Source organism: Macaca nemestrina, chromosome 4 (assembly GCF_043159975.1).
Source record: "Macaca nemestrina isolate mMacNem1 chromosome 4, mMacNem.hap1, whole genome shotgun sequence".
Classification (NCBI taxonomy): Eukaryota; Metazoa; Chordata; class Mammalia; order Primates; family Cercopithecidae; genus Macaca; species Macaca nemestrina.
Window position 1 is genome coordinate 109784713 of NC_092128.1, and position 25492 is coordinate 109810204.

The window sequence follows — 25492 nt, forward strand, 5'->3', positions numbered from 1 at the left end:
ACCTATCCCATGGATCTCTCCCTTAAGTCCTGGTTGGAGTCTCCAATAGCAAGAATGGCAGTAGGCTGGGGAGAAAGAAAAGGAAAGAATGAACACTTTCAATGTTTCTACTTCATGGGTGACATTGACCTAGGACTTTACATGCACAACTTTACTTTGGCTTTTATAACACCCATGTGGAGTGATGAATTTTTTCTACTTTTATAGACAAAAGACCTAAGATTTAGTTACATAATTTGTCCCCAAATTAAATGGTTTATCCTTTTAATATGCTTCTCCTGTGAGAAAAATTCTGCCAGTTAAGATGAGAGAAGTTGGTTGGGAGCAACTTGAGGAGGCCCTTCCTTGAGTTTCAGTTTGATTTAGCACTGTGTTCCAATAGTAATATTGGTAGCAGTAGGAGTAACAGCAATGAGAGTGGTCACAGACCAGGAATAATAATAGTAACAGTAGTAATGGCGGGAGTAGAAATCTCAGAAATAGCATGCCTCAATCTGTTGACAGGGTTCAATATTCAACTTGCTATCTTTTCAGCATTCCTGTTTTAAATGCCCAAACCATACCATTTGGGTCACCGGGCTGACAGATTTGAATTTATTTTGTTTCCAGGGAGCCTCTGAACACTGGCCGGGACTTAGTATTTTTATTTCCTTTTTTAACTCTAACACTAACAAAGCGTAATTGTGATCTTATTCAGAGCTGCATGTGACACTCATCCCCAACATATCCAAGGACCCACATGTGAATGTCTGACAGCAAAGGGTTTGGACGTCAGACCCCTGAGTGTTCACCCAGTACCCACTGATCACAGTGTGAGTGTGTCTCACCTCCAGAGTGTGGGGCCAAACAGCTCTGGGAATGCCCAGCAGTTCCCATGCTTGCCAAGTTCTTTGTGCTGTGATCCATGTAAGACTTATGTCTTGGGAGCCCCTAAATTGGTGTAGCACACAGTCTGTGTATCATCTCCTCTGAAAGACTTTAGGTTTCCTAGTTCCCTTCCTAAATGGATCTTCAGACTTTTAAAGTATTTATTTATTTATTTATTTGTAAGACAAGGCAACAGGCCCCTTCATCCTATTGCTGCACTTTGCTGTTGCTGGAGGGAGATGAAGTCTTACAATTATGAATTTCAGAATAGAACTTGATTATATTAACCGCCTAACAATAAAAGAGAAATAAACTCATGTGGATGTGAGTCTTTTTGAATATCCATTCTCTTTCAATTCTTTCACTTGAAAAGTGAGGGGCAAAATCAGAAACGTAGCCTGAGATTAACAAAAGCTTCCCAGTGACATGGGATTGTCTCAGCCTGAGAGGGAAAACTCTGATGTTCTTCCCAAGGGAAGAATCAGGACCTCACCTTCCTTCTCGAGATAAGCCAGGTGCTTTACTCCAGAGCAGGAATTTCTTTTTCTCAAATCCCACCCCCTCCACAGTAAGTCATCTTTTATGCTACAAGGAAGTAAGTGTCGCAGAGCTGCTTAACCTGTCCTTGCCATTGGAGGGGCAGTATCTCTCAGAGGACACCCTAGCTCAGTGGCATGTAAAACTGACTCCCAGTCAGCTGAGCCTGCACATCAGCTGCCGACATGATTGGCAGTCGCTGATGGCTTGTAAAAAACCAGCACACACCCAGAGGGAGCTGTGTCCTTTCTAAAGTGGCTCCCTCTTTCATATTCCAAGTTGACTTGGAAGTCATCACCGGTTGCCTGGAACATAGTAGGCTCTCAGCAAATACATGGTGCCTGAACAAATGAAGATGTATTCACAACTCAGTTTTTGTGCCAAAGATATTTTTCAGTTTTAATAATTTATGTTCAAAAGCTAAGACATAATACATTACCATGGGGATTTCTTTTCACTTGTTTTATCTTAGACAAAATGGTTATTTAAAAAGAAGCTTTTGGAGGCCTTTCTAATTATATTCCTCACTGAATCATATGTTTACAGGGATTTTAACTATTAGGTCCAGAACTGCCTCCAGAATTCTAAGCCAATGAATGACCCACCTTGGCATAAGTGATTATTGGTTCAACATATATTCAAAATGTATCAGATAAACAATCCTACCTTCTTCTCTGTGTGCACTTGAGCAAATCATTCAGGGTCTCTGGGTCTCATTTTCTTTATTTCTCAAGGGTAAAATTGGGTTTGATGAGTTCCAAGGACCCTGACAGCTCTAATTCTCATACATTTGGCAGAATGCTGGCAAAGGAATCCTCAAATTACTAGTTGCTCTTTCACTGTGGTGAGCCTCTTAAAGACTTTGCCCTTCATTTTCCCTTTCTTCCCAGCCTGACTGTCTCACCAGTAGGAAATGTTTTGTGCTTGGCACTTACAAGGGTTTTTTTTCTGTCTCTTCCCACACTAACCCTATTGCTGTCTCATGGTTTGTAAATACTTCCAAGAAACACATGCTCAAACACGTTGATAATTTGCAGGCTAGCTACATATGCCACCAAACTGTTAGATTTTTGAGGGTAAAAAATATGCCTGATTTCTTGTGATATTTAGGCACCCAGCACAGTGCCAGGAAACCAGTAGAGACCAGCACTACTCACGTATGGATCAAAGATCCCACACCAGAAGCTTGTTTAAAGGCTGCCAATTCCTCAGCCCACTACAGGGCTGTGTAATCAAAATCTGCATAGGTGGGGCCCAGGAATCAGCATTTTTACAAGCACCCTGGTGGTCCCTCTGTACCCTGAGGCTTGAGAGCCTCTGCAGTACACAGTCAATAAACATATGCTGAATACTGAATGAACATTTCCAAAGAAAGGGAAACTTACCCCTCTCCTCAGCAAAGGTCTTAGATTCACAAAGACAACACCAGGGAGAAAAGGAATAAAGGCACGGAAGAAAATACAGTGCACTTAACCCAGTAGCTCTTATGTGTCTGCTGCAAAAGAACCCCTCTGCTCTCTTAGGAAAAAAACAAAGCAAGGCTCAGTTCCTCTGAGGTTAGTGCAATCACTACATGACTTGTTCAACTCACTGTCACTTTCAACTTATTCATTAAGGCTGGTTCTTCCCTTACCTCCAAGTGACAACTCAAGGAAGTCCTGTAACGTCCCTGGCTACTGCTAGGTAATATAAACACTAGTTTGCTTTAATAAGTAGAATGCAGAGACCCAGGTAATAGTCAAAACTCCAACTTGGGGCCGGTTACAATGGCTCACACCTGTAATCCCAGCACTTTGGAGGGCTGAGGCGGGAGGATGGCTTGAGCCCAGGAGTTTGAGACCACCCTGGGCAACATAGTGAAACCCCGTCTCCAAAATAATTGCAAAATTAGTTGGATGTGGTGGTGCATGCCTGAGGTCCCAGGTAGTAGAGGGTCTGAGGCAGGAAATCATTTGAGCTTGGGAGTTTGAGGCTGGGATGAGCCATGATCATACCAATGCACCTCAACCTGGTGACAAAGGGAGACCCTGCCTCAAAAAACCAAAACAAAACTCCAATTCGATTTGAGGTTTCAGACTCCTTCACCTCCCACATCCTACATCTCAACCAAATTGTAAGCCTGTAACTGGGAAAGGAAATCTCTTTGTTCCCCACCTACAATTTCAGTTCCCCCTCCTCTATCTTTAGTTTCTGACCGTTTCAGAGAAAAAGAAAGCAGGGACATTCCTACTGATGAGCACTACTGTTGGCTGGCTTCACATTCATTGGACTTGGAGATATTTACAGATGACTCTTTCTGGGGGATAGTATTGTGGTTTTTTTGGAAACCTCCCAATCCTGGCCTCTCAAATACAGATCCTTTAATGTGGCTGATGCCCTACCTCTAAATTCTCCATGCTGAGATATGTTCACCCCTGCACAGGACTCTCTCAGACACAATCTCAGGTGAGGACTCTCTCAGACACAATCTCAGGTGGGCCACACTAGGGTTTTGTCACACATGTGGCCCACATCCAGCCCCGAGGAGGTTCTCATGCAAGCCTCAAGTGCCAGCCACCAGGGCCACAGTCTCTCCTTAGCCTCCCTGTTAGAGCAGCTAACCAGCCTGTCTTTTTACCTGTGGCATTTTCCAACAGGAGGCCAACACAGGTCTGATGTGACCCCCTACTGCAGGAACACAAAGCAGCTCCATGGAAGTGCCCTTTTCTTGGCATAAAATGAAGAGGAAAGAGCCCCTACTCCTTCAGAGAATGGAACTCACGGAACACCAATAGCTCTTTCCAAAATTACTATTTAAAATCATGTTTCTGTATAACATAAACAAAGCATTAAGAGATGTCTACCTAATTCTCAGACAGCCTCTTTGCATCTTGGTTCAGCAATGCACTATAGTGTCTTATCTTAAGGCCCATAACAGATTGAGACTACGCTAGACTATTTAAACATGACTTTAAGCCAGCTCAGAGGGTAACCTCCCATCAGATAATATGGCTTACACCTTGAACTCACTCAGAATGAACCTCCATGGGGCAGAGGGGCTTTAACTCTTCCCACCTGGGAGGTCCAGAGGCTAGATAAGAATTCTCAAGACCTGACTGAAGAGAATAAAAAACATCAAGCAGCCAGAGTTCCCTCAACCACCTGTGGCCCACCTTCCAGATTCTGAAGCTCCATCGGAAGACCTACCTCTCCCCATCAGTGGATGCCAGGAAGGGCCGTATGTCTCAGGGACAGATGCCCTTCATCTGGACCTGTAGCCTGGTCCGCTGCAGATGCTGTCAGTCATCAGGTGGGGAGGTGTCTCTGGATGAACTTCAGAGGAGTCTGAAATCTTCTGAGAAATTATGTTAAATTTATAAGTATAAAAACGTCTCTCGGTAAAGGGTACATATATTTTTTATCAGACTGTCAAAGGGGTTCATAATCCCAAAAGTGCTTTTGCAGCCCTAGAGTTTCAGCATGGTCTGAACTAGGACAGTAGTGTTCTAATGTTGGCTAACAACTATTAATATAAAAGACATACAGTAGTTGCTGCTTTTCTGAGGTGACACATGTTCCAACACCCCCAGTGGTTACCTGAAGCTACAGATAGTACTGAACCCTCTATATACTATGCTTTTTCCTATTCATACATACCTATCAAGTTTAGCTTATAAATTGGGCATAGTAAGGGATTAACAACAGCAAGTTTTGGTCGAGTGCAGTGTCCCATGCCTGTAATCCCAGGACTTTGGGAGGCTGAGGTGGGAAGATTGCTTGAGGCCAGGAGTTGGAGACCAGCCTGGCCAACATAGTGAGACCCTGTATCAACCAAAAATTTAAAAAATAAGCCAGGCATGGTGGCATGCACCTCTAGTCCCAGCTACTTGGGAGACTGAAGTGGGAGGATCGCTTGATCCCAGGAAGTCAAGACTGCAGTGAGCCATGATCACACCACTGCCCTCCAGCCTAGGCCACAGAGTGAGCTCTTGTCTCAAAAATAAATAAATAACAGTTCTTCTATTACATAGTACAATTATAACATAACAATATACTGTAATAAAAGCTGTGTGAATGTGGTCTCTCACTCCCTCTCTCAAAATACTGTAATCTTTTCAGACCCCAGGTTACTGAAACCGAGGAAAGAAAAACCACAGATAAGGAAGCACTACTGTATGTACCATAACCAGGGCATCACTTCATTACACCTACTATGTGTAAATGGGAGTGGAAGAGGCTGCCCAGAAAAAAGAGCTGAACTTTGAAAGAAGGATAGGACCATGACAGAGGGAAACAGAAGGAGGGGAAACTAAGGGGTCATTTCAGAAAGCAGAACAAATCATGAGCAAAAGCCAGGTGTGAGTGTGAAATGACATACAATGGGCACCCAGAAGAATGTTGGCAGCTAAAACCTGAAAGTAGGCTTGGAGCAGAGTCGTGAAGGGTTTTGATGTGAAGGGAGAGGATGCGTACTTTTTCTGGAGATGTGGGCAGACAGTGAAAATTATTAACCAAGAAGAAATATTGACATATCTCCTTGTGCTTGAGCATTTGCATGTCTATTTTCCCGGATAGGATGTGAATGAAGTGCGGGAAGGCAGAATCACAGTTGAAGTTGTGTTTATAAGTTCAATTGCCTGCACATTCCCCAGCATAACACAGGGGCTTAATACATTTTTAGAGTAAGGAGAGAAGATGCATTGAAAGGAAGGGAGGAAAATGGAGGAGGAAGAAAGGAGGAAGAGAGAGGGAGAAAGAGAGGTAGGGGAGGAGGGAGCTGTACTTTAAGAAAAAAAAAATTATATATATAGAGAGAGAGAGAGAAAGAGAGAGAGAGAGAGAGAACAGAAGACTATTATGTAGGTCCAGACAATGAGAGCCTTCATGAAGTAAGTATCTTATAGTTTGGCGTTGCTATCTTGCCATAAAACTCAAATTCTCATCCTCCTCTAAATAGCTTTTCTATAAACTGTTTGAAATTAGTGTTAAATGTTCTAATTCATTGTGAGTAGAAGGGATCTGTGAGTTGCTTTACCTGCCCTGTTAGCGAATCTGTGCTCATCCATCCTATACTTTTGCCTGGTTCCCCTTAGGGACAGAGCATGCAATTGCAGATGGCCAAGAGTGGAGTGTGGTCAGCGGAAGAGAAGTGAGTAACTGACCCACGGGCCTCACATGCACCGTACGCTTCGGCCCTTCTGCCGCCCGCTCGCTCAACAGGGCAATGTGTTTGTTATGCCTGGCTGACTTTTACATCCTGCCAGCCCAGACATACTAAAAACCTGACCTTCAACTCAAACCCTCTTAATCCATATGCTCTATTATGTGTCTCTCCAGATTGAGTGGAATTTGGGTCAGCCCTTGGTTAGGATGACATTTTTCACTCCTCTAAGATTATGATTTAATCTGTCCATCTCAGACCTACCTGCAGTACTTTTCTGTTTATCCAGATAACCTTTCAGGGCTCTCTAAGCTTGTCATTTCCTCTTTGACCACATTTCATATACATATTTCCTGCTGAATTCCTATAGCACACCTTCAAATCCTGAATTCTTAAGTGTTGTTCATTCACTTCCTTTAGTAACTTGCTAGTTCATAAAATTATTTTACAGAATTTTTAGGATATGGCTCCAGATGCATCCAGGTGGCTGCCTTGGCCTGTACAGTTATATATTTTCAAAAAAGGAACACAAGAATTTGATTTTTTAGAAAAATAAATCTATACCATTCCCCCAAATTAACTGCAGCTCCTTGCAGGCTCAGAGGTCACATGATTTAGAGGTAGTCTCCTAGAACCCTGAGCAGTGGATCTTGTGAACCTCAGAAATTCTCCAATGATCTCTCTACTTTTGTGAACTTAACCAAAACAACCACATGATACATGTTAGGTAAGAAGAATAAGCTGAAGTCATCAAGTGGCCAATCAAATTACAGCTCCCAACAATTATAATTCCTAATTATTTAGTGAACATCTGCTATATGCAGGTTGCTGAGAGAGAAGACAGGAAGATTAAAAAAAAAAAAAAAAAAAAAAAAAAAGTCCTGCATAAAAATGGTTACTTTCCTTAGGGAGCTAATTGGTAGAAGAACCATCCAGGGACACATTAATTGTGGTGCAATGCACAACAAGATGTTCCCTCATAGAATTTCGGGAGAGGGGGCTGTTCATTCTGGCTGCCATGGATCCCAGCAAGTTCCAGTTCCCACGCAGGGTCATGTTGCCAAACCTTCTGGAAGTGTGGTTGTGTTTTGTTTTGTTTTTAAGAAAAATGGCCAATGCGTATTTTGTGGAGGCTCTCCTGATTTTTCATTCTTGTCAACCAATTCAAGCTTTTTTGAAGCCCTGATTCCATGTGTGGAAGCAGGACATTCCCATCTGCTGGCTGTGGATGGCCATGGACCATCAGCTTCTAGCTCTGGACCAGAAGTGAGGTTCTCAGAAGAGGTCAGGGTGTTTCTAGAAAAGTGGGTTGAAGTCAGAGTGCCCTCCCTCATTATCTAATATTGGGCTGAGCACTATGGTTTAATTCCTTGTGCTGAGAGATATCATATTTCCTTCTTTTAAAAAAATTAATAGGATAATCCTATCTGTGTTTTGCAAAGATAATTCTGGTGGCAGATAGGCACTTGGCAAATGGCTTGATAACATTCGTTAATTTAATGAATGAGAGAGAGAGTGAGGAAGGCAAGAGATTAGAGGACAGTTAAGAGGCCCTTGAACCACCAGGGATGGTGGCTCACACCTGTAATCCTAGCACTTTGGGAGGCTGAGGCAGGTAATCACCTGAGGTCAAGAGTTTGAGACCAGCCTGGCCAACATGGTGAAACATCTCTACTAAAAATACAAAACTTATTCAGGCCTGGTGGCGGGTGCCTCTAATCCGAGCTACTTGGGAGGCTGAGGCAGGAGAATTGCTCAAACCCAGGAGGCAGAGCTTGCAGTGAGCCAAGATAGTGCAACTGCACTCAAGCCTGGGCGACAAAAGCAAAACTCCATCTCAAAAAAAAAAAAACAAAAAAGAGCTCTTGCAATGATGCAGGCAAGACATAATGAGGTTAAAGGGAAAGGAAAATGGAAAAGAAGTGACAAATATGGAAACCATCTGAGGGGCAGAGTGAGACCTTTGTGGAGGTCACTAATGTGGTTCACCAAACTTCCCTGGTTCTTCCCCTCTCTGAGAGTTGACGCTTTGCCACTTCCTGGTCTCCTTGCATTCAAGTGGTGCCACGTGACCAGTGCTGGCCAATGAGTTTCAAGAGAACGTGATGGGGACTACTTCTGGCCCAGAGCATTTAATTTCCACCCTCAAAAGCTCTCTTTCCTTCTGGTAATGTTCAAGATAGTAGGTGCTCCACCAGCTTGGCCACCTAAGTGACTACAATGAGCGAGCCCCCTGATGATTTAGGACACGTAAAGAAGTAAACTGTACTGGGATTTCGAGGTTACTTGTTACCAGAGCATAACCTAACCTATCCTGACTGATCCATTTCTGTTTGCCCCTTTTGTCCACATTGCAGTAGACAAAGTAAAAATAATATTGTTTTACTTCTCATAAGCAAGACCAACCATCCTGGCCGAAATCCATGAGACATTTGCAGAAAACATTTGTAATTATATAGGTGATGCAACCATATTACATCCTAGCCCCATTAGTAGTCCAGCATTCTATTGTTTTTTAGGAATTTTCTCAGGATTCTATTTTCGATGACCCTTTTCTCACAGCAGAGTATAGAATTAATGTAATTATTTTGTTAAAACTGTCAGTTGCCTTCTTTTTAGCTTAGTACATATGAAAGCCTTTAAAATGAATGCATGAATTGAATGACTGATTTGCACATCAATACAAAATAACCAAATTATTCATCCAGTATCTTCATAATCCTACTAAAGAATTCTATTGTAGAGATAGAAAGAGAAAATAAGAGTGAGAATAATAATAATATTTATGATATGAGTAACTTTTACCATTTAACACGAGTAACATTTTGCTATACAATTAAAATCATTTTTATTTCAGGTTTCTTCTCAAAGAATCTGGAACAGAATTACAAATCTGGCAAAGGTATATTTTGAACCCTATATCTCAAAATATAAAGAGGTGTAGCTTAAGAGAAAGTATCACAATTTATTGTGTATCCCAAGCAAAGCTAGGATCCACGTGGTCCTAGAATCATGTCTTAGATTTCATCTGTAAAGTGAGGAAATATATGCTATCTCCTCTTCTTAAAAACTAAGCAAGAGCCAATGAATTACGATCTGGAAACCCTTTTTGGCAACCCTGAAGTTGTTGTGTAGGAATAAAATTGAATTGCCTGTTTAGGAACTTTAAAGTTCAGCCTAGATAAGAAAGATTCGTGGCGATATGAGGGCAATTAAAGAAAGAACATAGTCAGATCCTTAAAAAGAAGTCCCTTGCTGTATACTCCAGCTTCCACAGTCTTCCAGAGGAATCGGCCACCGCATCTTTGTCACTTAACTTTTTTTAATCTGAACTGACAGATCACTGGAGAATAACTGTAGGGAATAATCCCCACACTGGCACAGGGGGTGGATTAAATCAACCATGAAAATAAGCACTGGCCCACGTGTCTATAGCCTAAAAGAAATTTGAGTGAGCATAGTGCTGTGTTTAAACCAGGCGCGGTAGCCACTGAATTGTCAGTAATGTTTTCTCCTACAAATCTCCATTTGAAGGGAAAGGCAAACACTGATCCTTTGATAGCCAGGGTGCATCTTGCTTTGTCTGCTTAATTTAAAGAATTATTTTATTAACGTAGGAATATAAACTGAGCATACTTCTCCCTTCCCCCCATACATGTAGCATAACTTTTAGTGAATATGGCTTATGGATTCTCTTCTACCTTAATTTTTATAAAAGTAAAAATATCCCTGGAAAACCCATGCTCAATAAATGTTAGCTATAATTTTAAACCTTTTAACCTCGAAGGTGGATTGGCCTTCTAAGAAGTCATCAAAGATGTAAATAGGTCTTTTTCACATTAATGGAGGAAAAATAATGGGATTGAATGTGATATGAGCACTTTTATGAGTTGCTTCCTATCTCACCGAAATGTATATTCTGTCCTTAAACTTGTTTGGTTTCAAAAAGACAATGAGGCATAGACAGTGAATCTCAGACTTCTCAGAAAAACAACAGCCACCACCACTTGATTATCCACGCATTGGAAAATTTGCAGAGCACAGAGAACTGATATCCAAGGAGAGTCCCATTGTGTCTGCCATGTTCTTCACCAATCCTCTGCCAAACTCTGTAAGGAAAGAATACTACCAGTTCTTCTATGAGTAAACTGTACTGGGATTTCGAGGTTGCTAGATTCTCTGAAGTATAAATTTGGTCCCATCTGCTGAGCAAACAGATTTCAAATCAAGAATCAGTGTTTCCATAAACAGTCTATGGATTCCTTTCAGGTTATCCAAACATCAGTTAAGCAAAATCAAGGAACCTGTAGAATCTATCCATCAGAATCCATCAAAATGCCCACCTAAACCCTAGGAGTTCTAATTTTTTATTGTATTAACACCTGGAAAATACTTGCAATTTGATGGGAAAAGGCAGAAGAGGGTTATTTAAATTTTTTGTCTTAAAGAAGATCTTATTAAAATGTTTAGTATTGATAGAACTGCATTTTCTTCTTTAACTCATGCTGTAGGCTTATTCAAGGAGCAGAATTTCCACACCAAGCTCCTCACAGCTGAAAATCCATAACAATGATGCTTTCCTAGAGCCTGGGGAGAGTTCAGCTAAGCCCCAGGTTATCCTAGTTGGTCAGAAAAGTCCCAGCTCCAGTTTCCTACCTTTGCACACTTTAAGACCCTTTTTTGTGTTTCTTTCACCTTTCCTACCAGACTATCTGAAATACTTTGCCTTCATGAAAACTGCATTTATTTATTTATTTTTAATTTATTTATTATTATTATACTTTAAGTTGTAGGGTACATGTGCATAACGTGCAGGTTTGTTACATATGTATACTTGTGCCATGTTGGTGTGCTGCACCCATCAACTCGTCATTTACATCAGGTATAACTCCCAATGCAATCCCTCCCCCCTCCCCCCTCCCCATGATAGGCCCCGGTGTGTGATGTTCCCCTTCCCGAGTCCGAGTGATCTCATTGCTCAGTTCCCACCTATGAGTGAGAACATGCGGTGTTTGGTTTTCTGTTCTTGTGATAGTTTGCTAAGAATGATGGTTTCCAGCTGCATCCATGTCCCTACAAAGGACACAAACTCATCCTTTTTGATGGCTGCATAGTATTCCATGGTGTATATGTGCCACATTTTCTTAATCCAATCTGTCACTGATGGACATTTGGGTTGATTCCAAGTCTTTGCTATTGTGAATAGTGCCGCAATAAACATACGTGTGCATGTGTCTTTATAGCAGCATAATTTATAATCCTTTGGGTATATACCCAGTAATGGGATGGCTGGGTCATATGGTACATCTAGTTCTAGATCCTTGAGGAATCGCCATACTGTTTTCCATAATGGTTGAACTAGTTTACAATCCCACCAACAGTGTAAAAGTGTTCCTATTTCTCCACATCCTCTCCAGCACCTGTTGTTTCCTGACTTTTTAATGATCGCCATTCTAACTGGTGTGAGATGGTATCTCATTGTGGTTTTGATTTGCATTTCTCTGATGGCCAGTGATGATGAGCATTTTTTCATGTGTCTGTTGGCTGTATGAATGTCTTCTTTTGAGAAATGTCTGTTCATATCCTTTGCCCACTTTTTGATGGGGTTGTTTGTTTTTTTTCTTGTAAATTTGTTTGAGTTCTTTGTAGGTTCTGGATATTAGCCCTTTGTCAGATGAGTAGATTGCAAAAATTTTCTCCCATTCTGTAGGTTGCCTGTTCACTCTGATGGTAGTTTCTTTTGCTGTGCAGAAGCTCTTTAGTTTAATGAGATCCCATTTGTCAATTTTGGCTTTTGCTGCCGTTGCTTTTGGTGTTTTAGACATGAAGTCTTTGCCCATGCCTATGTCCTGAATGGTACTACCTAGGTTTTCCTCTAGGATTTTTATGGTATTAGGTCTAACATTTAAGTCTCGAATCCATCTTGAATTAATTTTCGTATAAGGAGTAAGGAAAGGATCCAGTTTCAGCTTTCTACTTACGGCTAGCCAATTTTCCCAGCACCATTTATTAAATAGGGAATCCTTTCCCCATTTCTTGTTTCTCTCAGGTTTGTCAAAGATCAGATGGCTGTAGATGTGTGGTATTATTTCTGAGGACTCTGTTCTGTTCCATTGGTCTATATCTCTGTTTTGGTACCAGTACCATGCTGTTTTGGTTACTGTGGCTTTGTAGTATAGTTTGAAGTCAGGTAGCGTGATGCCTCCAGCTTTGTTCTTTTGACTTAGGATTGTCTTGGAGATGCGGGCTCTTTTTTGGTTCCATATGAACTTTAAAGCAGTTTTTTCCAATTCTGTGAAGAAACTCATTGGTAGCTTGATGGGGATGGCGTTGAATCTATAAATAACCTTGGGCAGTATGGCCATTTTCACGATATTGATTCTTCCTATCCATGAGCATGGTATGTTCTTCCATTTGTTTGTGTCCTCTTTGATTTCACTGAGCAGTGGTTTGTAGTTCTCCTTGAAGAGGTCCTTTACATCCCTTGTAAGTTGGATTCCTAGGTATTTGATTCTCTTTGAAGCAATTGTGAATGGAAGTTCATTCCTGATTTGGCTCTCTGTTTGTCTGTTACTGGTGTATAAGAATGCTTGTGATTTTTGCACATTAATTTTGTATCCTGAGACTTTGCTGAAATTGCTTATCAGCTTAAGGAGATTTGGGGCTGAGACAATGGGGTTTTCTAAATATACAATCATGTCATCTGCAAACAGGGACAATTTGACTTCTTCTTTTCCTAACTGAATACCCTTGATTTCTTTCTCTTGCCTAATTGCCCTAGCCAGAACTTCCAACACTATGTTGAATAGGAGTGGTGAGAGAGGGCATCCCTGTCTTGTGCCAGTTTTCAAAGGGAATTTTTCCAGTTTTTGCCCATTCAGTATGATATTGGCTGTGGGTTTGTCATAGATAGCTCTTATTATTTTGAGGTACGTTCCATCAATACCGAATTTATTGAGCGTTTTTAGCATGAAGGGCTGTTGAATTTTGTCAAAAGCCTTTTCTGCATCTATTGAGATAATCATGTGGTTCTTGTCTTTGGTTCTGTTTATATGCTGGATTATGTTTATTGATTTGCGAATGTTGAACCAGCCTTGCATCCCAGGGATGAAGCCCACTTGATCATGGTGGATAAGCTTTTTGATGTGTTGCTGAACCCGGTTTGCCAGTATTTTATTGAGGATTTTTGCATCGATGTTTATCAGGGATATTGGTCTAAAATTCTCTTTTTTTGTTGTGTCTCTGCCAGGCTTTGGTATCAGAATGATGTTGGCCTCATAAAATGAGTTAGGGAGGATTCCCTCTTTTTCTATCGATTGGAATAGTTTCAGAAGGAATGGTACCAACTCCTCCTTGTACCTCTGGTAGAATTCAGCTGTGAATCCATCTGGTCCTGGACTTTTTTTGGTTGGTAGGCTATTAATTATTGCCTCAATTTCAGAGCCTACTATTGGTCTATTCAGGGATTCAACTTCTTCCTGGTTTAGTCTTGGAAGAGTGTAAGTGTCCAGGAAATTATCCATTTCTTCTAGATTTTCCAGTTTATTTGCGTAGAGGTGTTTATAGTATTCTCTGATGGTAGTTTGTATTTCTGTGGGGTCGGTGGTGATATCCCCTTTATCATTTTTAATTGCGTAGATTTGATTCTTCTCTCTTTTCTTCTTTATTAGTCTGGCTAGTGGTCTGTCAATTTTGTTGATCTTTTCAAAAAACCAACTCCTAGATTCATTCATTTTTTGGAGAGTTTTTTGTGTCTCTATCTCCTTCAGTTCTGCTCTGATCTTAGTTATTTCTTGCCTTCTGCTAGCTTTCGAATGTGTTTGCTCTTGCTTCTCTAACTCTTTTAATTGTGATGTTAGAGTGTCAATTTTAGATCTTTCCTGCTTTCTCTTGTGGGCATTTAGTGCTATAAATTTCCCTCTACACACTGCTTTAAATGTGTCCCAGAGATTCTGGTATGTTGTATCTTTGTTCTCATTGGTTTCAAAGAACATCTTTATTTCTGCCTTCATTTCGTTATGTACCCAGTAGTCATTCAGGAGCAGGTTGTTCAGTTTCCATGTAGTTGAGCGGTTTTGATTGAGTTTCTTAGTCCTGAGTTCTAGTTTGATTGCACTGTGGTCTGAGAGACAGTTTGTTATAATTTCTGTTCTTGTACATTTGCTGAGGAGTGCTTTACTTCCAATTACGTGGTCAATTTTGGAGTAAGTACGATGTGGTGCTGAGAAGAATGTATATTCTGTTGATTTGGGGTGGAGAGTTCTGTAGATGTCTATTAGGTCTGCTTGCTGCAGAGATGAGTTCAATTCCTGGATATCCTTGTTAACTTTCTGTCTCGTTGATCTGTCTAATGTTGACAGTGGAGTGTTGAAGTCTCCCATTATTATTGTATGGGAGTCTAAGTCTCTTTGTAAGTCTCTAAGGACTTGCTTTATGAATCTGGGTGCTCCTGTATTGGGTGCATATATATTTAGGATAGTTAGCTCTTCCTGTTGAATTGATCCCTTTACCATTATGTAATGGCCTTCTTTGTCTCTTTTGATCTTTGATGGTTTAAAGTCTGTTTTATCAGAGACTAGTATTGCAACCCCCACTTTTTTTTGTTCTCCATTTGCTTGGTAAATCTTCCTCCATCCCTTTATTTTGAGCCTATGTATGTCTCTGCGTGTGAGATGGGTCTCCTGAATACAGCAGACTGATGGGTCTTGACTCTTTATCCAGTTTGCCAGTCTGTGTCTTTTAATTGGAGCATTTAGTCCATTTACATTTAAGGTTAAGATTGTTATGTGTGAACTTGATCCTGCCATTATGATATTAACTGGTTATTTTGCTCGTTAGTTGATGCAGTTTCTTCCTAGCCTCGATGGTCTTTACATTTTGGCATGTTTTTGCAATGGCTGGTACCAGTTGTTCCTTTCCATGTTTAGTGCTTCCTTCAGGGTCTCTTGTAAGGCAGGCCTAGTGGTGACAAAATCTGTAAGCATTTGCTTATCTGTAAAGGATTTTATTTCTCCTTCACTTATGAAACTTAGTTTGGCTGGATATGAAATTCTGGGTTTAAAATTCTTTTCTTTAAGAATGTTGAATATTGGCCCCCACTCTCTTCTGGCTTGGAGAGTTTCTGCCGAGAGATCTGCTGTTAGTCTGATGGGCTTCCCTTTGTGGGTAACCTGACCTTTCTCTCTGGCTGCCCTTAAGATTTTTTCCTTCATTTTAACTTTGGTGAATCTGGCAATTATGTGTCTTGGAGTTGCTCTTCTCGAGGAGTATCTTTGTGGCGTTCTCTGTATTTCCTGGATTTGAATGTTGGCCTGCCCTACTAGGTTGGGAAAGTTCTCCTGGATGATATCCTGAAGAGTGTTTTCCAACTTGGTTCCATTTTCCCCCTCACTTTCAGGCACCCCAATCAGACGTAGATTTGGTCTTTTTACATAATCCCATACTTCTTGCAGGCTTTGTTCATTTCTTTTTCTTCTTTTTTCTTTTGGTTTCTCTTCTCGCTTCATTTCATTCATTTGATCCTCAATCGCAGATACTCTTTCTTCCAGTTGATCGAGTCGGTTACTGAAGCTTGTGCATTTGTCACGTATTTCTCGTGTCATGGTTTTCATCTCTTTCATTTCGTTTATGACCTTCTCTGCATTAATTACTCTAGCCATCAATTCTTCCACTTTTTTTTCAAGATTTTTAGTTTCTTTGCGCTGGGTACGTAATTCCTCCTTTAGCTCTGAGAAATTTGATGGACTGAAGCCTTCTTCTCTCATCTCGTCAAAGTCATTCTCCGTCCAGCTTTGATCTGTTGCTGGCGATGAGCTGCGCTCCTTTGCCAGGGGAGATGCGCTCTTATTTTTTGAATTTCCAGCTTTTCTGCCCTGCTTTTTCCCCATCTTTGTGGTTTTATCTGCCTCTGGTCTTTGATGATGGTGATGTACTGATGGGGTTTTGGTGTAGGTGTCCTTCCTGTTTGATAGTTTTCCTTCTAACAGTCAGGACCCTCAGCTGTAGGTCTGTTGGAGATTGCTTGAGGTCCACTCCAGACCCTGTTTGCCTGGGTATCAGCAGCAGAGGCTGCAGAAGATAGAATATTTCTGAACAGCCAGTGTACCTGTCTGATTCTTGCTTTGGAAGCTTCCTCTCAGGGGTGTACTCCACCCTGTGAGGTGTGGGGTGTCAGACTGCCCCTAGTGGGGGATGTCTCCCAGTTAGGCTACTCAGGGGTCAGGGACCCACTTGAGCAGGGAGTCTGTCCCTTCTCAGATCTCAACCTCCGTGTTGGGAGATCCACTGCTCTCTTCAAAGCTGTCAGACAGAGTCGTTTGCGTCTGCAGAGGTTTCGGCTGCGTTTGTTATTGCCCTGTCCCCAGAGGTGGAATCTACAGAGACAGGCAGGTTTCCTTGAGCTGCTGTGAGCTCCACCCAGTTCGAGCTTCCCAGCAGCTTTGTTTACCTACTTAAGCCTCAGCAATGGCGGGCGCCCCTCCCCCAGCCTCGCTGCTGCCTTGCCGGTAGATCACAGACTGCTGTGCTAGCAATGAGGGAGGCTCCGTGGGTGTGGGACCCTTCCGGCCAGGTGTGGGATATGATCTCCTGGTGTGCCTGTTTGCTTAAAGCGCAGTATTGGGGTGGGAGTTACCCGATTTTCCAGGTGTTGTGTGTCTCAGTTCCCCTGGCTAGGAAAAGGGATTCCCTTCCCCCTTGCGCTTCCCAGGTGAGGCAATGCCTCGCCCTGCTTCAGCTCTGGCTGGTCGGGCTGCAGCAGCTGACCAGCACCGATCGTCCGGCACTCCCCAGTGAGATGAACCCAGTACCTCAGTTGAAAATGCAGAAATCACCGGTCTTCTGTGTCGCTCGCGCTGGGAGTTGGAGACTGGAGCTGTTCCTATTCGGCCATCTTGCTCCGCCCCCTGAAAAAACTGCATTTATTAAGAAATTCAGGCCGGGCACAGTGGCTCACACCTATAATCCCAGCACTTTAGGAGGCCGAGGTGGGCATATCACAAGGTCAGGAGATCGAGACCATCCTGGCTAACATGGTGAAACCCTGTCTCTATTAAAAATACAAAAAATTAGCCTGACATGGTGGCGGGCACCTGTAGTTCCAGCTACTTGGGAGTCCGAGGCAGGAGAATGGTGTGAACCCGGGAGGCAGAGCTTGCAGTGAGCCGAGATCATGCCACTGCACTCCAGCTTGGGCGACACAGGGAGACTCCGTCTCAAAAAAAAAAAAAAAAAAAAAAAAAAACAGAAATTCATATGCATATACCTACTTAACACATACTTACATTTTAACACATGTATGTTTTTTATCTATCAAGGATGATTATTACCTTCAAAGTTTCTCTTTAGTGTGAATTTGCCAGTTTCATCACACTGGATAAGCTTGACATATGAATTAACACATGCAGTCTTATTAGGAGTAAACAAGAATTTCATTAGGCAAGCTAGGTATGTTGGTACATGCCTGTAGTCCCAGCTACTCTGAGAGGATCGCTTGAGGCCAGGAGATCAAGGCCAGGCAGGGCAACAGAGTGAGACCCCCCCTACTATAAAAAAGAAAAAGAATTGTATTAAGTTTATTTTATATTGAAAATAGTTCATCATGTCCTCCAGACATCCTGATATAAAATATATAAATCATATATATATAAAATTATATGTGTGTGTATATATATAGACATATGTATAAAATTTCTTCATTTATAAAATGCTCATGTCTGACAACAAAGACAGTGACCTTCAGGTTATTTCTAAGTGGGCCCTCCCAATAATATTAGTTCCATATATGTATGCATTAGTTTGTGTCAAAAAAAAAAAAAAAAAGATGGCATTCCAAGGTCAAATGAGTTTGGTTGGTATTGGATAGAAAATGTTAATCACGTTTCTTTAATGCTGAAATTCTACCCATTAATATTCTAATACTCACTGGATTTCCAAAAATAGGATGAAACATCCAGTATCTCCAAAATAATTTTTTTGGCCATTGGACGCTTTTTTTTCATGGAGCATATGTGGGAACTAGCATCCTGTGGAATAGTCCTAGGGAATATTTCTTCATCTATCAGGAACAAATGTCCATTGTTGACTTTTCAAAAGAAGGTTCACGCCACAGTTGGTATCATCAGTGGAGCCAAAGATGAATTTGGTCCCGTATAGGGTCTAGATCTCAGCCTAGGGCAACAAACTCAATTTAATTAGTGTCCTAGGCTGGGTCAGAATATCACAATGCTGACTCAAACTGAAGAAGATAGATTATAAAACCAGAATGCCCGTTTTAATTTACAAAGAGAAATATAATTGTCAAGGGGCACTAATATTATTGCCCTTTGGTCAACACCTTCTCTGCTTATAAAGGACGATTCCATGAAAATCCTTATCTTGTCAGAAGGTTACAAGATGAGTATAAATACAGGACTTGACACGTCAATTTGTTCAGAGATATAATGGCCACATGTGTCTACACAGTGGGATATGCCTGCCAGTTGGACTAGATAGGGCATGGCCTCTGACCATCACTTCAACCTCAGAATTGGCTTCTCTGATGCCATCTTTCTGTACTTCCAGTAATGACTAACCTTCATCTGATAGACATTTAGTTTCTGTCAATATGTTAAAACCTTCACCAATTCAAGGATATTTAGATATACTAGACAGAAACAATGTCTAGTCCATGCAGAAGAGATGAAATAACCAGTGTCCCAATATTATTTTATCCCATGTGTATAATTGCTCATATCACTGTGAGACTATAAGCAGCAAATAAATGGGAAGCCATCTGTGTCTTTAACATGGCTTGGTGTAATATATATATTATATATAACATTGTAAATATGTATAAAATATAATTATATGGTATATAATATTGTAAATATATATAATATATATATACTTTGATTCTTAGAAGTTATTTGATTCTTAGGCACGGAAGTCGCTTCCCCCTTACGGAAAGTCAAAATGTTTTGGAGTTTATGCCCAGTCCCCAGCTGGAATCAGTGACTGACTGGTGTTGGGAGGAGTCAAGGGAATAGATGGACCCTGTGAAGCAGGATAAACCCCAAGGTGTCATTTATGCTTCAGAGCTCCCTGGAATCAGGATGAGGCTGGGACTTGCCCTGAAATCCTGCCTTTGCTTGGCTTCTTGCCCTCTCATCCTGGTGTCCTCGCTCCTCTCCTGGTTTTTCCTGGGAGCCCTTTAAATCATTTGTGCTCAAATCCTTAGATCAGGGTCTGCATCTGAGAGAGTCTGAGATCTTAGGAGTCTTACTTTATAAGGTTGTTGAAAAAACCAATGAAGAGATTAATGTCAAATGCTTAAAACAGTGCCTAAAATATAGGAATTTGCTGTTATCATATAAAATGTAGCGATAGTTTTGAAACTAATTTTTGTTTAAATTTTTTGTCAGTGTAATACATGCATGTGGTTAAAAATCAATTCAATCCGGAAGGCTTCTGAAAACATGCTAAGTTCTCAGCCATCCTCCTCTCCACCCTCAGGATTACTCCCCGGGGGAATCACATTTAACCATTTCTGGTTTTAGGCTTTCTGAGTTTACCTCCATATTTCCAAAGACTTCCAATTTATCTCTGTCTTTTATTAACTTGTTGTATCATCTGTTCATTTCCTGCTATGGAGTATGAGGGTTTAGTTCACTTACATCTGTCACTGTCTTTATCTCCCTGCTCTGAAGAGAAGCATAGCATTATTTTTAGTTAACTGTATAATTTTAAGTAGCATATTTAAGTCTCTATTTGTTCTGTCATCTACAGAGCCATCTCTTTACTCTCCATGTAGTGCCCCGTCCTCCTTTTCCCTCCTCCGTCCCACCAAGTTTTCCCTTCCACATAGTCAAAGATGATAGCTTTTGTGTTCTTGTGAAATCTTTCATGCTTTATTATTGTTAAAAATTGCAAGTCAGTAAACACTCTTGACTTTAATATAGCTACCTTATTATTTCCTGCAGAGCCAAAAAAATATGCAGTGATCAGGTGTTCCTCTCAGTGTGGATTTTAGTGCTACTCAAAGAAAACATCCAAGTGCATCATCCTTTCATACTCCACCAAGTGCTCAAAATCACACCACATTTTACTTTCAATTAAGGTATTTATTTTAGTTGACATTGAAATTGTACACATTTATAGGTTGCCATTTGATATTTCCATGCATATCTATGTTGTATTCATTATTTCGTGTATTTATCGTTTTCTCTTCTAGCTACTTTGTAATGTACAATACCTTACTGTTACCCATAGTCACCCTACTGTGCAACAGAACACCAGAACTTACTCCTCCTATCTAATTTTAAGTCTGTACCCATTGACCAAGCTTTGCCTCTCCTCCCCTGACCCTTCCCCACTCTCTGGTAACCACTGTTCTACTCTCTGCTTCTATGACTTTTCTTTTTTAGATGCCATGTATGAGTGAGATCATGTCGTATTTGTCTCTTTGTGTCTGGTTTATTTCACTTAGCATAATGTCCTCCAGGTTCTTTTATGTTGCCACCAATGACAGAATTTCATTCATTTGATGGCTAAACAGTATTCCATGGTGTATATGTACCACATTTTCTTTATCCATTCACAGTTGCTGGACACTTAGGTTGATTCCATATCTTGGCTATTGTGAATAGTGCTGCAGTAAACATAGGGGTACAGATGTCTCTTTGATTATATTGATTTCATCGTCGTTGTATATATACCTCATAGTGGGATTGCTAGATCATATAGTAGTTCCATTTTAGACTTTTTGAGGAACCTCTATACTGTTCTCCACAAAGGCTGTCTTAGTTTGTAATCCCACCAATAGTATATAAGTGTTCCCTCTTCACATCCTCACCAACGCTTGTTTTCTTTTAGATAATAACCATTTTGACGGAGTGAGGTGGTATCTCACTCTGGTTTTGTTTTGTTGTTGTTGTTGTTGTTGTTGTTGTTTTGAAACGGAGTCTCGCTCTGTCACTCAGGCTGCGGTGCAGTGGCATGATCTCGGCTCACTGCAACCTCCACCTCCTGGGTCCAAGCGATTCTCCTGCCTCAGCCTCCTGAGTAGCTGGGGACTACAGGCACATGCCACCACGCCCAGCTAATTTTTGTATATTTTTTAGTAGAGACGGGGGTTTCACCATGTTGGCCAGGCTAGTCTCGAACTCCTGACCTGAAGTGATCTGGCTGCCTCGGCCTCCCAGAGTGCTGGGATTGCAGGCATGAGCCACCGCGCCCGGCCTCACTCTGGTTTTGAATTGCATTTATTTTTGGATTTTAAAAGATCTTTATCTTTGGTGTCCTGCAGTTTCATGGGGAAATTGTCTAGGTGTGGATTGTTTTTCTTTCATCTTGGTTGGCATTCAGTAGACATCTGGAAGGACTGGGAAACGCAATGGAGAGCTCAGTGTTTTGGGGTGAGATTGTAGGCTGACTGGCTTTTTTAGGGTGAGAGGAGAAGCACTTTACTTTGGGGTGCCCACATCCACATTAGAATGGTTTCTCAATTTATTTCTCTTACTTTTTTGAGATTTTAGGCCTAGGTGGGGTTATTCTGCAGGTGGAAATAGTGGGGAAGTCAGCTGTTCCCTAAAGAGACCTCAGCAAGCATCCCCTGGGACTCATGGGGCACTTGCCACCTCTTTTGAGTCCTTAGCCCCCGCCCCCAACAGTTTGCTGAGCAGGTGCAGCTCTCCTGGGGTAGTCCTGCATAGCTTCTTCATTCTGCTTTACAGGGAGCACTCATCCTTCGCTTCTTATCTTTCCTATTTAATGAGGCATCTAAAAGCTAATGTTATGTCTCAGACTTAACATGTCCTAAAACATTCCAGTAAGAGTGTGCCCTAAAATATCAACAAAGGCAGTAGTGGTTGGTGAATTGCCCTAATTTCCAAAACAAAAGGCACTAAAGAACATTGGGTTATTTCCAGATGTCTATTTCTTTTCTTTCTAGCAATGATCAAATTGAAACAACGATCTTGTTTTAATTTTTTTTTTTCCAATGGCAGAAAAATTTGTTTAAAAGAAATAGTCTCAGACCGGGCGTGGTGGCTCACACATATAATCCCAGCACTTTGGGAGGCTGAGGCGGGCAGATCATGAGGTCAGGAGATTGAGACCATCCTGGCTAACATAGTGAAACCCCATCTCTACTAAAATGACAAAAAAATCCTTGCATGGTGGCACGCGCCTGTATTCCCAGCTACTCGGGAGGCTGAGGCAGGAGAATCGCTTGAACTCGGGAGGCGGAAGTTGCAGTGAGCCAAGATTGTGCCACTGCACTCCAGCCTGGGTGACAGAGTGAGACTTTGTCTCAAAATAAAAATAAAAATAAAAATAGTCTCAGTGTTGGGGAGCCGCGTTTGCAAGCTGGTCTGGTTGAAAGTCAAGGGAAAAGTCGCACTCTCCGCATTTGCTGCAGCTCCCTGTAGGACTGCTAGGAGCCCCAAGGGTAATGGCTCGCAATCCCCTAAGGTAGGTCTTTAGAATGCAGATTTTGCCCTACTCTCTGGAATCTAATTTCCTAACAAGCTCCCCTGGTGATTCTGGTCCACAATTTGAGATAGGCTGCTAGAGTTGGCAGAAACAATCAACCTAAGAAAGAAGCTTGGGTGGCTCAGACAATACGAGGAAATGTGTAGGGATGTTTTCATTGGAAGAATTTATTTCTTTATTTTCCCCTGACATCTCAAGAGACACTTAGATCTCCACCTTAAATGCAAAAGAAGCAAAAAGGCAGATTAAGGACATGTGTAGCAATACTTCTAGAGCTGATAACACTGACTATATGTGAGATGGTCACACATCATAATCTCTGGGGCAGAATTGACTTTGCTTGTTTCGGGCGTTGTTGCCAAGAATAAAGGCAGAGTTCTGGGTACACATGAGCATAAAAATAGAAATTAGACACTGAGGACTCCAAAACGGGGAGGATTGGAGGCAGGTGACAGTTGAAAAATTACCTCTGGGGTACAATGTTCAATATTTGAGGAATGGGTACATTAGAAGCCAAATTACCACTATTATACACAATTGACTTAACAAACATGCAAATGTACTTCCTGAATCTAAAATTTGAAAGATTAACAAAAAAGAGAATAAAAGCAGACCTCCTAACAAGTTTTCACCTTCTACACTTTTTCAAAATCCCCAGTCCCCAGCCATCTACCTTTTCCCATCAACTTTGCAAAACTTCCATCTGCAGGTGCAGGCTAGGGATGCCCTAACTGAGGACGCCAGAAAGGGTTTCTGATTTGCAATCTTGGTTCAGCTCCCTGAGGTATTCTTACCTAATGGGCACGTGTGGATGTTCCATTTACTAACTCAGATTCCTCCTTTTGGGTTGTTCAAGATTCCTGTTTTTTCTTCTTCTAGAGACCTTAGTGGAGAGCAAACGCACACAATAAATACAGAGTTAGGGAGGCAAAGGCTACATCAGGGAACACAGGTTTTTCCATGGGCCCATTGATTCTTTACAACTGGGGCTGATCTGGGAGTTGCTTCCCCTAGTTAGGGACAAATCCAGCTGGAGAACTCTTAGATGCCACCCTGGGGATACTCTAGAGACAACATGTCACAGAGTTCTGTGGACCAAGTAAGCTGATGCCTACTTATTTTCCTTAAACTGGCACCAAGCCTGAGCACAGTGCTGCTGCCGCCCTATGTCTTAAGCATGGAGGAAGCATTTTCTTACCATCAAGGTAAACTAGTGGTGTGAATAACATGTACCATGGCCCTTCTCCACCTCCTTTCCATTCATACCTCTCACCTCCCTTCCTGCAACCACCATACTTCCCCCAGCCATGTTTCTGTGTTCCTTATAATAACTCGTGCCTCATACTCAAATTAGCATCTTTATCTTGAAAACACACATTGACATTTCTCATCAGCAGGCTTAAAACAAATGATTTGCCTGCAGTAGGACTGAGGTACAACTGTACACTTTCCCAGGAGCTGAACGAGCAGACCCTTCAATTTAGGCTCAATAATGAGATACCTGAGCCACCTCTTCTCACAAGCACAGCCTTGGAGGGCATCTTTCTGAACATGAGCAGTCATCTTTGATCAAACCCTTAGGAGAAAATAGGTTGCCTCATCATCACAAACAATCCTGTCATGTAAGAGGTTTTGGGAAGTGCCGAGGGTATTCACTGGCTGTGTAAACTTAGGAGGATCACTTAACCTTTCTGAGACTGAGTTCTATATGTATAACATGGCAATAACACCATCTATCCATGTAGTTGTCTTGAAAAGCTAATTCGTCATATTAAATGAAGGTATCTTCAAACTATGAAGCACTGTCTTACTTTTAACCCAAGTTTCTTTGGCTGTTCTCTGTCTGCGCAGTGTCCAGCTTCCAAGTCTTCCCCAGCATTTCTCAAAGCCAATGGGGTGGGGTCTTGTGTGCACTTAAAAATGAGTCCACAGTTCCCAACGCCCTGCCCTGCCAAACCTGTGTCTCTCCCTGTGCTGGCATCCTGGCCAAGTCTCTCCTGTGGCTCCACCAGGACAGCCCTTGCTGGTGGCTGCCCTGACCCCTCAGGACCATAAAACCATGAAGAGCAGAGGAGAATTATGCTCTTGCCCTGTGGCTTCCCAAGGCAATGTAACTTGGTCCCCAGTGTGTGAATATAAACAGCTCTTTTCTTGTAGTAAGAAACACATCACATACAACTTGCCACTTTATTTACCACTTTATTAAATCTTCTATTTTAACTATTAACTAAGTGTACGACTCAGTGACATTAAGTATATTTTCAATGCTGTCCAACCATTTCCACTGTCTAGTTTCAGAACTATTTCTTTACCTTAAAAGGAAACTCACACTCATTGGCAGCTCCTCCCCATCCCTTCCACCTTCAGAGCCTGGCATCCACTCCTCTGCCTTCTGTCTCTATGGATTCACTTATTCTGGACATTTCATATAAATGGAATGTGGCCAAGGCTGTCTGGCTTCTTTCGCTTAGTGTCATA

The 25492-nt window shown here is 41.6% G+C and overlaps 1 protein-coding gene and 1 non-coding gene across 11 annotated transcripts in view; one reads left to right on the top strand and one right to left on the bottom strand.

Moving 5' to 3' along the window:
* LOC105497760 (POU class 6 homeobox 2) overlaps positions 1-25492 on the top strand; it is a 498182-nt gene that overhangs the window by 331721 nt on the left and 140969 nt on the right. The window lies entirely within an intron of this gene.
* Positions 19199-19312, bottom strand: LOC112429484 (small nucleolar RNA SNORA20). Its single transcript, XR_003021768.1, has one exon. It is a non-coding gene; the product is annotated as a small nucleolar RNA SNORA20 (small nucleolar RNA).